At 35.4% G+C, this 13,103-nt stretch overlaps 1 protein-coding gene and 1 long non-coding RNA gene across 2 annotated transcripts in view; one reads left to right on the forward strand and one right to left on the reverse strand.

Annotated features, from left to right (window-relative positions):
* LOC129752899 (regulating synaptic membrane exocytosis protein 1) overlaps positions 1-13,103 on the forward strand; it is a 243,286-nt gene that overhangs the window by 150,984 nt on the left and 79,199 nt on the right. The window lies entirely within an intron of this gene.
* On the reverse strand, positions 11,413-11,950 carry LOC129751866 (uncharacterized). Its single transcript, XR_008738814.1, has 3 exons — positions 11,898-11,950; positions 11,790-11,816; positions 11,413-11,722 (listed from the first exon to the last, which is right to left on the reverse strand). It is a non-coding gene; the product is annotated as an uncharacterized LOC129751866 (long non-coding RNA).

Raw genomic sequence — 13,103 nt, forward strand, 5'->3', positions numbered from 1 at the left:
TTATTTTAAAACTACATATGTCACTCTATTCGAAAATGTTGAACAAATAAGACTGTTCATAAAAGAAAAAGGGTATATTAATTAATGAAAATGTACCTAATATTCTGTCGGCCGAATAACGCCCAGAATTCGTTAAGCCGAATATTTGACTCACCGAATAGTTGAGCTAAGTATTCGACCGAATAGACCACGTATTTATTTTTGGAATTTGGCTTTCCCATAAATCCAATAAAGAATTAGATATATGTATATCAAACAAATCTGACCGGGATGTACAGATGTTGTTCAAAACTTTCCGAATTATTTCCAGGTTTATTCCTTCTAAATAAAAAAACTTACATTTCTCTTTAAAAAACTTATATTTCATGTTCGAAAACGATTCAAAAAAAATTCAAAATGATAATGAATTTTTGTTCAATTCTCAGATACAATTTTAACATTGCTGCTGTGATTCAAATACTTTAAATTTAAAAAAAAAATATCTATCATTTTTATTTTGTATGTTTTCAAATAATGCCTAGATTTTGCAGATATGCCTTTGTTTTTATTTATTTTTTTTTTTTTAAAATCGTCCTGAGTTGCTATGTAGAAACGTATGATGGAAAGTATGGCATTTCTTAGTCAAAGATCATCGTTCTTTTAAACAACTATTTCGAAGATATCTTGCTCTTGCCCTTCATATTTAATATATGTATCATTCGCAAGTAAATCAAAGGGTTACCAGTAATTTAGAGTCACCAGATGTCATTATTTAGCAATAATTAAACTTTTATCAGGTTGAACTTTTTTTTCTTTTAAATTTTAATTTGGGACAAATATGAGCTAACAATACATTGTACAAACACATTTTGAATTAAAATTGGTCATTTTAAATCGTGCAGTTTTTAAGATTGAACAAATAAATGCATTGCATAAATGCATGCAAAAGAATTAACCATCTTAACCATCTTAACCACGCGCTCGATTCCTTGGTCGATGGTCAATTTGGCTTTTTTATGTTTTATGTAGTTTGATTTTTGATAATCTTTTCATTGTTTTGCGATATTTTCATCAAAATGAATATGACTGAGTTGAAAACAAATAAAACACACAAGTTTTTATAGGTTACAGTCAAGAAATTGAGGTCAAGGAAAGAAGTCATCCGTATTGTCTGTAGCCATGTTTCAAAGATGTTATCATTGTGACGGATTTTGGCGAGAAATCATTCGAGAAACGGAAAGGCAATCTTTTCGGACAATTGCATTTTAAGTTGAAAGCCTGGAAGCGAAACGGAGTTTGTTCGGGGTCAGTCATGAAATAAAGGGGACAGCGTGTAAAATTTGCATAGTGTCTGGAATCAGTTGACCACGGAATTAACAATTTTTTTATGATAACTTTTCAATGACAATCATCTCCTACATCATTTTCCAATCAATTTCGTTTCTTATCGTGGTTGTTATAGAGTAAAAATTGATGAATATTTTAAAATTTTATTTTTTAGATTGGATGATCCTTCAGGCATTTTTATTTTCTTTTGATCGATTGGATATTGGACTCAATGACCTAACTTTTAATATATTTTGTTTTTATCTTCATTTATAATTATATGACTTTCATGATATTTCGGGAAAAAAAAGATTTGAAAAATGAATTAAGTCAGCAAATAATTTATTTTAAGAAATGCGCAATACAAATGAATCGGTTTGAAATCAGATGCAAAAATTCATGTTTTAGGATTCGGGTGCTGTCTCTGCTTAGGATGAAAAGAGAATTTCATAAAATCGCACTATGACATATTTTTGAATATACGATCATTAAATAATCATCAACCAATAAATATAATACAATAAGAGGAGTTTCGTAAACATCGTTTTAAGCTGGCAGTTCAAGGTAAATATTTTTCATAACTTCAATTATTTATGCATCATTCTACTCCCCGTAAAAATATGGTTAGCAAAAAAAAAGTCTTTACATCATAGAATGTTGATAAAATTTTATTAGAAGCAAGAAAAGCTACTCGATTGACAAAAAATCAGCTCTATGTTGTTTTAATTTATTTATCTGAGCATGGGCATGAGCATGTGCATTAAAAACTTACTGTTTCTCGTTATCAAAAGGAGCAACATGTCTGTAAAAAATCAATCTATCCTTTTTGGTTGAATTTCTCATAGGGGTAACCGGGTAATTATAGATTCCCAACAAACGTCTTTTTGTCCATGGTAGGAACCAAAAAGTATTGGATGTGACAATCTATCATTTAATTACAGTCATAACTTATCAACTATGTACATCTATTATGTGATTACAGAAAAAAAAGAAGGTATCTGAAATATTAATATCGTTCTCTTTTCCTCTTCCTTTATTGAAGTTAATTGAGTTAATGTGTTGAGCTTGAGTTATACATTTGAGTGATTTGAAATAAGTAATTTATGCTCTATAAGTTTGATGATAATCGCATATGTTTATATGTATTTACCCCATATTTTGGACAATTTCGGAAATTATGAACACTTGTTTCCTTCTAACCTTCTTAAATTCAAAACAAAAATAAATAAATTGATGAAAACTTTGTTTTGGTAGAAAGTTTTAAATCCGATCCTTACTTTTTCTTGAAAAGATCAGTCGAACGCCAAAATCGACAGCAAATTTCCTCAACACAGGCTAACTATGCTTTTCTCAAGGAACGGATTGATATTCTGAAATAAACACATGACACCGACTGTTTTTGTAGTTAATAAGAAGGCCCATTTATAGCGCTCGTAAAAAAAATTATTTCGTCAATAACTCAAAAACGCTACATAACTAGGCTTTTCAACATGGTAGAATCGATGGGAAATGGGTAAAAGATGAAATTGAAACTGGTATCGTGCCTGTCGTGTCTAAAACTCTTAGAGCACCTGTATCCGTGGTCCAAACAGCCGGTTTAGACCCAAATTCCGACCCGAGAAACCGCATTGGTGATCCATTATACCAGATTCAACTCAACTTTTTTTAGAGCTGGTATAAGGATTGATCCAAAACTGATGAGATTTAAATCCAATTTGACGCAGTTCCAAACCGTTTGACAGTGCACACGAGTGCAGTTGCCAGTTTTTTCATAGGATCGGATCTAATTTCTTTGGTTCAATTCTTGTATAAATTAGACCGAAGAATAGACCACGAATACAGAAGCCCTTAGAACTGTTTATATTTTGATTTACCAGTTATAATGTGTTTTCCATGGTGAAAACCGGTAGAATCTAAATATAAACAATTCTATTAGCTTTTAAAGAACTATTCCCATCGATTCTACCATGCTACAAACACAATTATGACACATTGTCGAGTTATGGACGAAATAAGTTAAATTTTCGAAGGTGATAGAAAGTTTCAGAGGAACATGAGATATCACTGAATCAAAGCAATCGAAAGATTCCCTTTAATTCAACAACGGTAAAAGAAAAATTCAGATACCGGTATTTCGATAGCAACTTTTACTATCTTTTTTTATGAGCGTTTTTGTCTGAATAAGATAGTAAGTTGCTATCGAAATACCGGTGTCTACACTTTTCTCATACTGTGGTTGAATTAAAGCGAATCTTTCGATTGCTTTGATTCAGTAGAATTATTCAACCAAGTAGGCTCAAAACACATATTGAGATATTGTTGAGAGCCATCAGCAGGGAGCACTTTCGGAGTGGAAAGGAGAGAACAAACTAACTGTTTGAAGGTTAAAACTGGAATGACTTTATTTTTAACTTTGCGTTCTATTTATACTAGTCTGTTCCCTAGAGATTCATAGGGAACCATAGTTACAATAATTTGTTTGTTAATGATAACACAAACATGCGTGTGTTGTTATTTATCTCATCGATTACTTCGATGAGACGAATCTCAACAGATATCAAAGAAAGAAAGAATATAAGCTGTAAATATCATGAACTTTTCGAAAAAGATACATCGGCTCAACGATAGGACTTCAACCGCGATTCTCGCTTCAGTACAACGGCGCGTTAGCCAGTTACACCAAGGAGTAACAATAGTGGGCAAAGAGCACATGGGCGATATACATGGAATGTATCGATAGAAGATCCAGCAGTTGACCGATGGAACTCGACTAGTACGCATACTGGAACCTGTTTTTCTAAAATTTCCCATCACCTTCGAAAATTTGATGATTTTCATGTACGAAGATGTACCAAGACGAATTTCCACGAGAACTCTAAATGGACCAGCACAGGTGGTTGTTGTCCTAAATTTGCTAGAAGAGCGAAAAAAAACTAACAAGCAGTAAACAGACCAGCATGGTCAGGTTGAAGGTTAATTTTCCCAAAGGCCAAAATTACGCCACCAATACTTCTAGCAGCAAATAGAACTACCGAAGAACCGAGGAGGAATCGAGTGTTACGAAGTGGTGTTCTCTCCGTTCCTCAGAAAAATGCGTTGTTTTTAACGAACTTTGATACATTTGAGCTGTATAGGTCATTCCATAAATCCATACCAAGTTACCATGAAAATGCAGCGTCCTAATGTTCCGAAAATCACTCATTTTCACTAAGCCATGCTTTACTGGCTTTACTACATTCAAATGCAAAACAATCGTAGCAATCAACTATATCATACAAACAATCATGCATGATAACGACGCTTTTGTATTTGAAACCCTCCTGTAATCTATGTTGTATATCTATAGGTGGAGACAAGACTGCCCTTGCACGAGTGTGAGAATCAGTTTTTTCAATGGTTTGATTGCTACGTCACAAACGTTTATGAGCGTCTCGACGTTGAAGTCGCCGTTCATCGACGACATGCAACGTTTCATGAAAAATGCCCATCAGAGCACCCTGACCCCCTTTCCTGACGCCTAGTACGGCGACGTTATGAATTCTAAATAATAAACAACTTTATTTGCGTTTCAAACATTCCTCCTCAATGGCTATATTTGGACGCCTAATACTCGACTCCGTGATGGCGATACGTTACGTCACAATCGTTCATAAACAACTGTATGGTACAACGAACTAATACTAAAATTTTTAGTTGTTCCCACCTATGAGAAAACCAAATAGTCCTGTAATAACTGGTTTTTGGCAGAGAGGGGCGCAGCCTCTCAACTGTCGAGCGTCTCGATACTGACGAACTAGGATGAGGGTTTTGCATTACCATCGACTGGAGTATCATGCAACACTTTTCAACTTCAATGGCTTCTAAAAGCTAGATGTCCTCCATAATCATACAGATCAACATCAAAAGTTTTAACGTTGATTGGACATCAAATTGACGTAGTCAGAAAAAATATTGCTTCTACCTACCAGATATTTTCAAATTTACAAAATCATGCGATTTTCACTCTACAAAAAAGGGGTAAGTTGCAACAAACTCTGTTTTTAATGAAAAATCTAATGAAAACATTTGAAAGTTTATAGTTTTTGATATATTTGAAATGTCATAACGCATAAAGCACCAATTACAGTAGTTTTTTGTTTTGTTCGAATCACATTTTACATTTTTTTCTCTGTCAAAAATGTTTTTAAAGAAAAAATTTGTTTTGTTTTTAAAAAAAATGTTTGGAAATCTTGAAATTGACAAACGCGTGATGTAAAACAATCACATTCCAGCATATGGAAACGAGATTTAAAAGGAGAATCTTTGATTTGCATTTTAGACTGGTAACTGAATTATTCAAATATTTGTTTCAAAAAGTTTAGTGATTGTCCGAAAAATATTTTTACACCAACAGTGTTTAAAGGATAATTAAAGCGATATAAACTTTGTGATATCATTAAAGATTGTACATCTATTTCTCGTTTTTTTATTTTTTTTTTTTATGAGAATCATAAACTTTAAAAAAGTATCTCACGATTATGTCATTACCATTTTGTTATTATTTAATGATGACCTTATTTCATTATATTAAAATAAAAATTGAATAAGTGATGTGGTATACAAATGTTGCATCTGTTGCAAATTTTGCTGTTGCATGATGCCCCGTTTGACGGTGCTTGTGCAAGTTGGAGGTAACTAAAGTTTCACCCAACTTTCGAAAGATCTCAGGGGTTTTTCTTAAGATAAAAAGAATAACTTTTCACTACCATCGCCTATGATTGCCTTCCTTGGCAATTTTTAACCTTCTAGAATCATAACTGATATATGTATCATCATAGTACTTTCAAATTTCGCTGTCTTCAAATGCAAATGTATTGGTAAGAGGTCCCGAAAATAGTTATCAAAATAACCTGCAAATGTACACAGAAAAAAATGTTGACTATTACGCACGCTAACTTTTGGCTACCCCTTAACGAATACTTTTGACCCGTTATTCGATAAGACTGGGAGAACTCCTTTTTAAGGATAAAGTCGCTGTACCCCTTAAGGGGTACTCAGCCTCATAACGCTTGTAGCGGATCAAAATTACCCCTTATTCCAAACGCTCATACCGGATGAAAATTACCCCTTATTCGAGACGCTTTAGTATGGTGGAAATTTTAAGAGCTGCTTATGGAAAATATGTTTGCTGGGAAATAAATCGCTACAAATATCATGTTCCATTTGGTTTATTCAAATATAACAAAAAATAATTTCATTCACCATATTTTATTTACCGTCTATGTTAATCCACGGCGATTCCGGTTTCACTTATCGGCTTACAAATTTTCACCTTCCTCGTCCGGAACTGTGCAGTTCTGAAATAATAACATAAATCATTAAAATCTCACAAAGGAAGCAAAATAATTATACACTAAAATACTTACAATCTTTTCCATCATTGGCAATTTACCGGACAAATAATAACGCTTTCATCAATGTAACATCTAAAACTACCCCTTTGAAGCGGACTCGAGCTATTTGAAATAAAGGGTAATATTGACCCGACAAAATGACCCGTTATTTGACAGATCGTGGAGGTTCTCAATAACGGGTCATTTTTACGCCTTTAAGGGGCAGCCAAAAGTTAGCGTGCGTGTCACTGAAAACTGTAACCTTTAAAATAAATCACCTGTAACTAACAAAACCTGTAATTTTAAATTGTTTTCCTTGAAAATTAACGAAGATTCATTTACAGCAAATGTCGTGTAAAAAAGTTGTACACTAAAAATTAAATGGCATGTAATCATGTTTTCGGCCTGTAAAATTGCGGTAAATGTCATGCTCCTTTTTGTTACAGGAAATTTGCGTAATTTTACAGGAAAAAATTTTTGCTGTGTAAGGAATTTTTCAGAAAATCACATTTTCCTTAAAATTGACAAGCATCAAAACTATGAGAAAAATATGTACTGATTACCTAAATGTAACTAACAATATTTGGCTTTTCGATGGAACTAAAAGTAATATGAAAAATGCATTCAGACGATTTAAAATTGAAATATGGTGATATTTCAGTCTTGTGTTACCTTTCTTGTGCAATTTGATGAAAAATTCAAACAAATTGACTCGTCATCACATAAATATGAAGTCTGTTAGTACATTCATCAAATCTTTAAACAAAGGCAGAAGAAAATACTAAATTGCTTGCTATTAACAGAGAGTGACGAAGTTGAAAATTTTATTTGAATGCTCATTATTAATAAGCCCGAATAATTAATCTTTAATCTGAAGCACTTATCAAAATAATCAAATGGCTATCGACGGGAAAAATAATATGTTTGTTTGTCGTTCTATATGAAACTGCTAAATTTTCATAACTATTTTTGTTGCTATGGAAGCATGCTATTTACATATACGTAGCTTTTAAGTGAGGTTAAGTGCAATGACCTACCTGTTATTTTCCATGTGCTATGATGTATCATCAGGTTTTGATCGATCTATTGAGGCTAAACTGCGATAAACTGCCCAGCCCGTGCAAAAGGGTTTTGTAAACATGTGATCCTGGTATTTCTTCAGATTTTTCATTTGATACATTCATGATCGTCTGTCAGAAACCAACATTGTACAGATTGATGCGAGGATAGACGCTTGGCAATGATTGAGTGAGCGACGTTCAAAACGTATCGTCAAGCAGGGACCGAAAACAGGACGAACACAGTAAGTGCAACACAATTTGCAACACACATCCGAAACGGAGCTGGGCTGTGTCTGTGTTAATCTTCTTTTGTTGCGTGCCGGCTGCAACACAGCACAGTACTATGTGCGACACAAACACAGCACAGTACATATCGTGTAACAGAAAACCTGGAGTGCTGGAGTTTTTCGGTCTCTGTCGTCAAGTGTGTCGATCACCACTGATTGACCCAACCAAGACACTGACGTCACTTTTGCCATGGTAACTATGTTTACGAAGAATAAAAAATACCTTTGCAACGCACGGTTTACAATAACACAAGATGGTATATTCCCTATAATGACTCTTAGGCGGCATCCATAAATTACGTAACGCAAAAATGCTCTTTTTTAACCCCCTCCCCCCCGTATGTCACAAATCGTAACGCTTCGGCATACCCCCCTATGAAAATTACATTAACTCTGATAATTACCCCCCCCCCTCTTCTCATGTTTTAAAAAACTGAATTTCGAAGGTGAGAAAAAATTTCAACATAAATTTTTAACGTTCTTCAAAACGGAATTGATATGTATCAAAATCTTCTAAGTACTCATTGATGGTAACTTTCTGATAAAATAAAATGATAGTCTATATGCGAGTTGCTCTGTGCTTGTTAACTAATGGCCGCACTTGTTAACTTTATTTTGTTAAAGGAGCATAGCTTGTTATGCCGAATATACTCCCATTTAGTAATATTCGTCAGAATAATCAAAATTGAATTTTTTAAATCAATTGAGAAAAAATTGTAAAATTTCCGTCTTAAGGTTGAATTAAGTTCTTAGGGGTAAATGTTGCTAGCATTCGGTTTTCTAATGGTTATTGCATGGATATTCAATACACATTTTAAGGAGTCTCTATCAAAATCTTTAAAGAGGAAAGGTTACAAACTATAGTTTCAATCATGTTGAAGCCTACAAATTTTAAGCTTATTTTGGTTTGCTTATCATTTTGCAAAAACGGCATGATATCAAAACAGCGGCGATAAGACTAAAATTTTCTAGGAAAAAATCGTTACGTAACGATGAGCCTACTTCCCCCCCTCCCCCATGTTACAATTCGTAACGCTCGAGTTTACTCCCTCCCCCCCTGGGAGCGTTACGTAATTAATGGATGCCCCCTTATGACGTTATCTATCCATCTAGTGAGCCCCGGTGTATGCAGCATTATATTACGCACTCAGCTGGTGGGTAGTGTACCCGTTGCATGCCGTTGTTGCCGATGTTGCTTGCATTCAATGCTTGAGACAATTTACTTCAGGAAAATGCAGTTCAATTATTCACCATGTTGGGGATAAATGTTGTAAATCGTGCACGAAATTTTCTGAGCATCGAACTCTTGGTCTTAGGCCGATGACATAGTGAGTGCGATGCGATGCGGCGAATGCGATTCAATGCGGTGAACCACATTTGATGAAAATGTATGAGAATCGCTTAAACCTGACATACCCCAAGGTTCTTAGATACACTAGGTTCTCCGACTTTCACAGTAAGTAGGCGAGGAGTGAGCGGGGCTCTCAATGAGTTTGTTTATTTTTTGCTCAGCTTTTCTGTGGTTTGTTGGTAAACAAACTTCATGAGTTCCGCATAATTGCATAGCCTACATAGTCAAAATGGCTGAATCGGGAATTCGTTATTCGGGAACACCTCCTGAATATATACCCACCTTGACATAACCAACGCGGCGAAACAGATGTCATCGGTCTTAGGCCGATGACATAGTGAGTGCGATGCGAACCGGCGAATGCGATTCAATGCGGCGAATTACATTTGATGAAAATGTATGTGAATCGCTTAAACCTGACATACTCAACGCGGCGAAGCGGATGTTAATTTGTTCCGCCGCTCGAGTTCGCATTGGCCGCGTTCGCCAATTCGCATCGCATCGCTCTCACTATGTCATCGGCCTTAGGCTCCGCTTGATAAACTCCGTGTTTAAAAGGATGTTCTGCAGCCTATGATATTGTGCACTAAAGTGCTCTGAGCATATTTTCAAGTGCTGGTCAGCATTTATATTTCGACCGAACGCTTTTAACTTCGCCACCTTTAATTTTTGGTCAGGCTGAAACAAGAAAAATTCAAGCTTTGATAATTTGAACATCGATATACAAGCAGTTACACTCCACCATTTTATTTTTCACTATAAACGGTATCCACCGTGCCACAACACAACTACCGTTACCGATACTGCGATACACGTTGTTCGAAGATAGCAATGACGTCACTTGTTTGCATTCAAACAAGTTGTTTACTCGTGGCAGTAGCCCACCTTGTATTGCATACCTTGTTTGCAACGTTTCTTTCTCATTAACTCTCTTTCCCCAACATTGTGATTGACCACGTTACAAATATCAAAATGACGCACCCAATGGGCGATGGAATCGAAATGTTATTCTTTCTCTCCTTAAGAAAAGCACGTAAGATCTGTCAAAAGTTGGGTAAAATTTTAGCTGCAACCCACTTGCACTTATGCAAAACCATCACCCAAATTCGGCAGCGCTTCCATGGCCTAATGGGCACGATATATTCTTTTGTATCTAGTTAGTGTTGAATTTCGATAAATATCCAAAGGAAACTTTTATCACAGCTTTCGAAGAAGACATTTCCTAGCTTTAAACGAATCCTAGTTGCTTTTCTTGATCGATTTTCGGAACATTGCAGTGACCCTCTCCGATTTAATCCCAAATGGTTAGGATTAATGTAAATAGGAAAAATCGGAAGATTGCGGTGAGTTAAACTCTCAAATTCTGATTGGAATGATCTCAATGTTTTATCACAAAAACAGTTTTTTTTGTTTCGATTATAGTCGTTTTACCATCTTTATGGCATCCGCGACTTTATCAACGTTACAGTTGGCGGATCGTTATTGAAAAACTTATCCGGTTTAACTGTGTTCGAAGTTTACTCTTTGGCTCGAAGGCCGATGACATAGTGAATATGATGCGATGCGATGCGATGCGATGCGGCGAATTACATTTGATGAAAATGTATGTGAATCGCTTAAACCTGACATACTCAACGCGGCGAAGCAGATGTCAATTTGTTCCGCCGCTCGAGTTCGCGTAGACTGCACTCTAATTCTCCTTGACTCAGATTTGAAGGAAAACAATTCAAAATGCGCCAAAACTGGGAAAACTCAAATTTTGATTAGAACGGCATAACTCAGAAATGAATTGTAGGGGTTTTCGCGAATTTTGAGTTATTTTTAATCAGGAGTTTTTAAGGAGCGTCTGAACCGTCTGAGCCAAAATAACTCAGAATTTCTAAAATTTTGACACGGTTTCGGAAGGGATTATAATTTTTTTAAGAAATAAATTGAAAAACAAATGTCTGGAAATTAATTTATTTCCCGTCGTTTATTTTGCACCGAATTTGATGGGTGACAACAATTATTGGTACAATTATCACGACTGTTGCTGTACGTGTATCCTGCCTAACCTTCCGGTAGTACCGATCCTGGCTGGTCTTCAGGTGATTAGGTTGACCCGATCGCCGCTTTCTCCTCGACCACGCCAACTTTTGTCGCTGCCACTTGCCGTCATAAGCGACTCGGTCCATACTATTTTCGCGGCAAATGTTCCTCCACCTCGACTGTTAGCCCTCGGAGGGAAGGGAACCTGCCGCTGTCATCGTCTCCATCATTGCCACCATCGAAATAGTCGTTCTGGCTCGAAGTAGAATTGCTGCGGATGGGAACAAGATTCCTCTGCGGCATCCGGCAGGAACAGACCTTGAGAGGAAAAGCTAGATTGAGTATGGCTGAAAATTAACAAAACTCGTGAATTTTAAAATCTTACCCGTTGTCGTTGCTTCCGTAACGATTGCTATAAGAAAAGATAAATTAGTTGAATTTTTCATTTGAAATCACATCATTATTATCTGAATTTTAAATACACTGTACTAACTATTATTTTTTCGTCAACTACACTCCAAGCGTCGCATTCAAACAATATTTTTGTGTTTTGGATCTCTCTGAGTTGTTTTCATCTATTTTGCTCGAAAAAGTGTGCGTCTTTGCTAAATCCCAGGATTTGGAACTCGCTAGATGAAAACAACTCAAAATTTTGAAGGATTCCCACTCAGTTGTTTTCGTCTTCATACATAGTGCGACTCCTGAATCGAAACAAATCAGTCTCTGAATAATTTAAAATTACCGTGTGCGTCCGTAAATTTTCCGCTGATTCGCATCGCATCGCACTCACTATGTCATCGGCGGAACTCGCGGACATCGGCTCAGGAGACAACAGACTTGCCAACTGAGCTATATCACAAGCCCCAAAAACAGTAATTTTCGATTTTGAAATATCTCAGAAATATTGTAAAAAAAATTCAATGAAATGCATTGAACAAGAAGCACTTCATTGGGCCAGTTTTATATACATATATACTTAGTTAAAATTTAACCACAGAGAACAGACGTACAAGCTCGAACAAAAAATCTTTAAAAAAGTGTGTAAAATTTCAAATGCTGACACCCAAAAAATACGTTGAAACTTGACTTAAAACAGTGCCATCTATTGCGCCGTTCAAAAGTTACAAATCGAATTTTCACAGTTCTCTTTGGTGTATTTGGAGACATCTGGTGGTTGAGTCAAAAAGGAAAAATTGGTTAAAATGTTCGTTGGAAATTTTACACAAGTTTCGTGAGATAGCTTGTACGTCTGTTCTCTGTGATTTAACATCAAAATATTTTTCTTTTCATCAATTCACTTTAAATAGGACATTAAAAACATTTAATTAGGCCGAAACAAATTCCAAATCCTACTTTTGTCCCTCGGAGGTGGAATAAAAAAGTAATGCAATAATCTAATAAACAAAAGAAGAAATTGTTTTTGTTCCGTCCTCACAGGGGAGAGAAAATTAACCCGATCGAATTGATATTTACAAGGGTTTTCTATTCCGATTGATTCTTCAATTCAATAATATCGAGAACTGAAAAGATCGATCCAAGTTCGAAAGCTAAATGATTGTTAATTTGTTTGTTTTTAGCTATTCTTTCAGATAATGATTCATTTCTTGAATGATCTATCGTCATTGTATTCACTTCATTATATATATTCACATAAGTTAACAAAAGAGTAATTCATAACTGATTAAATAGCTTTATAAAA

The sequence above is a fragment of the Uranotaenia lowii genome, chromosome 3 (genome assembly GCF_029784155.1).
Source record: "Uranotaenia lowii strain MFRU-FL chromosome 3, ASM2978415v1, whole genome shotgun sequence".
NCBI lineage: Eukaryota > Metazoa > Arthropoda > Insecta > Diptera > Culicidae > Uranotaenia > Uranotaenia lowii.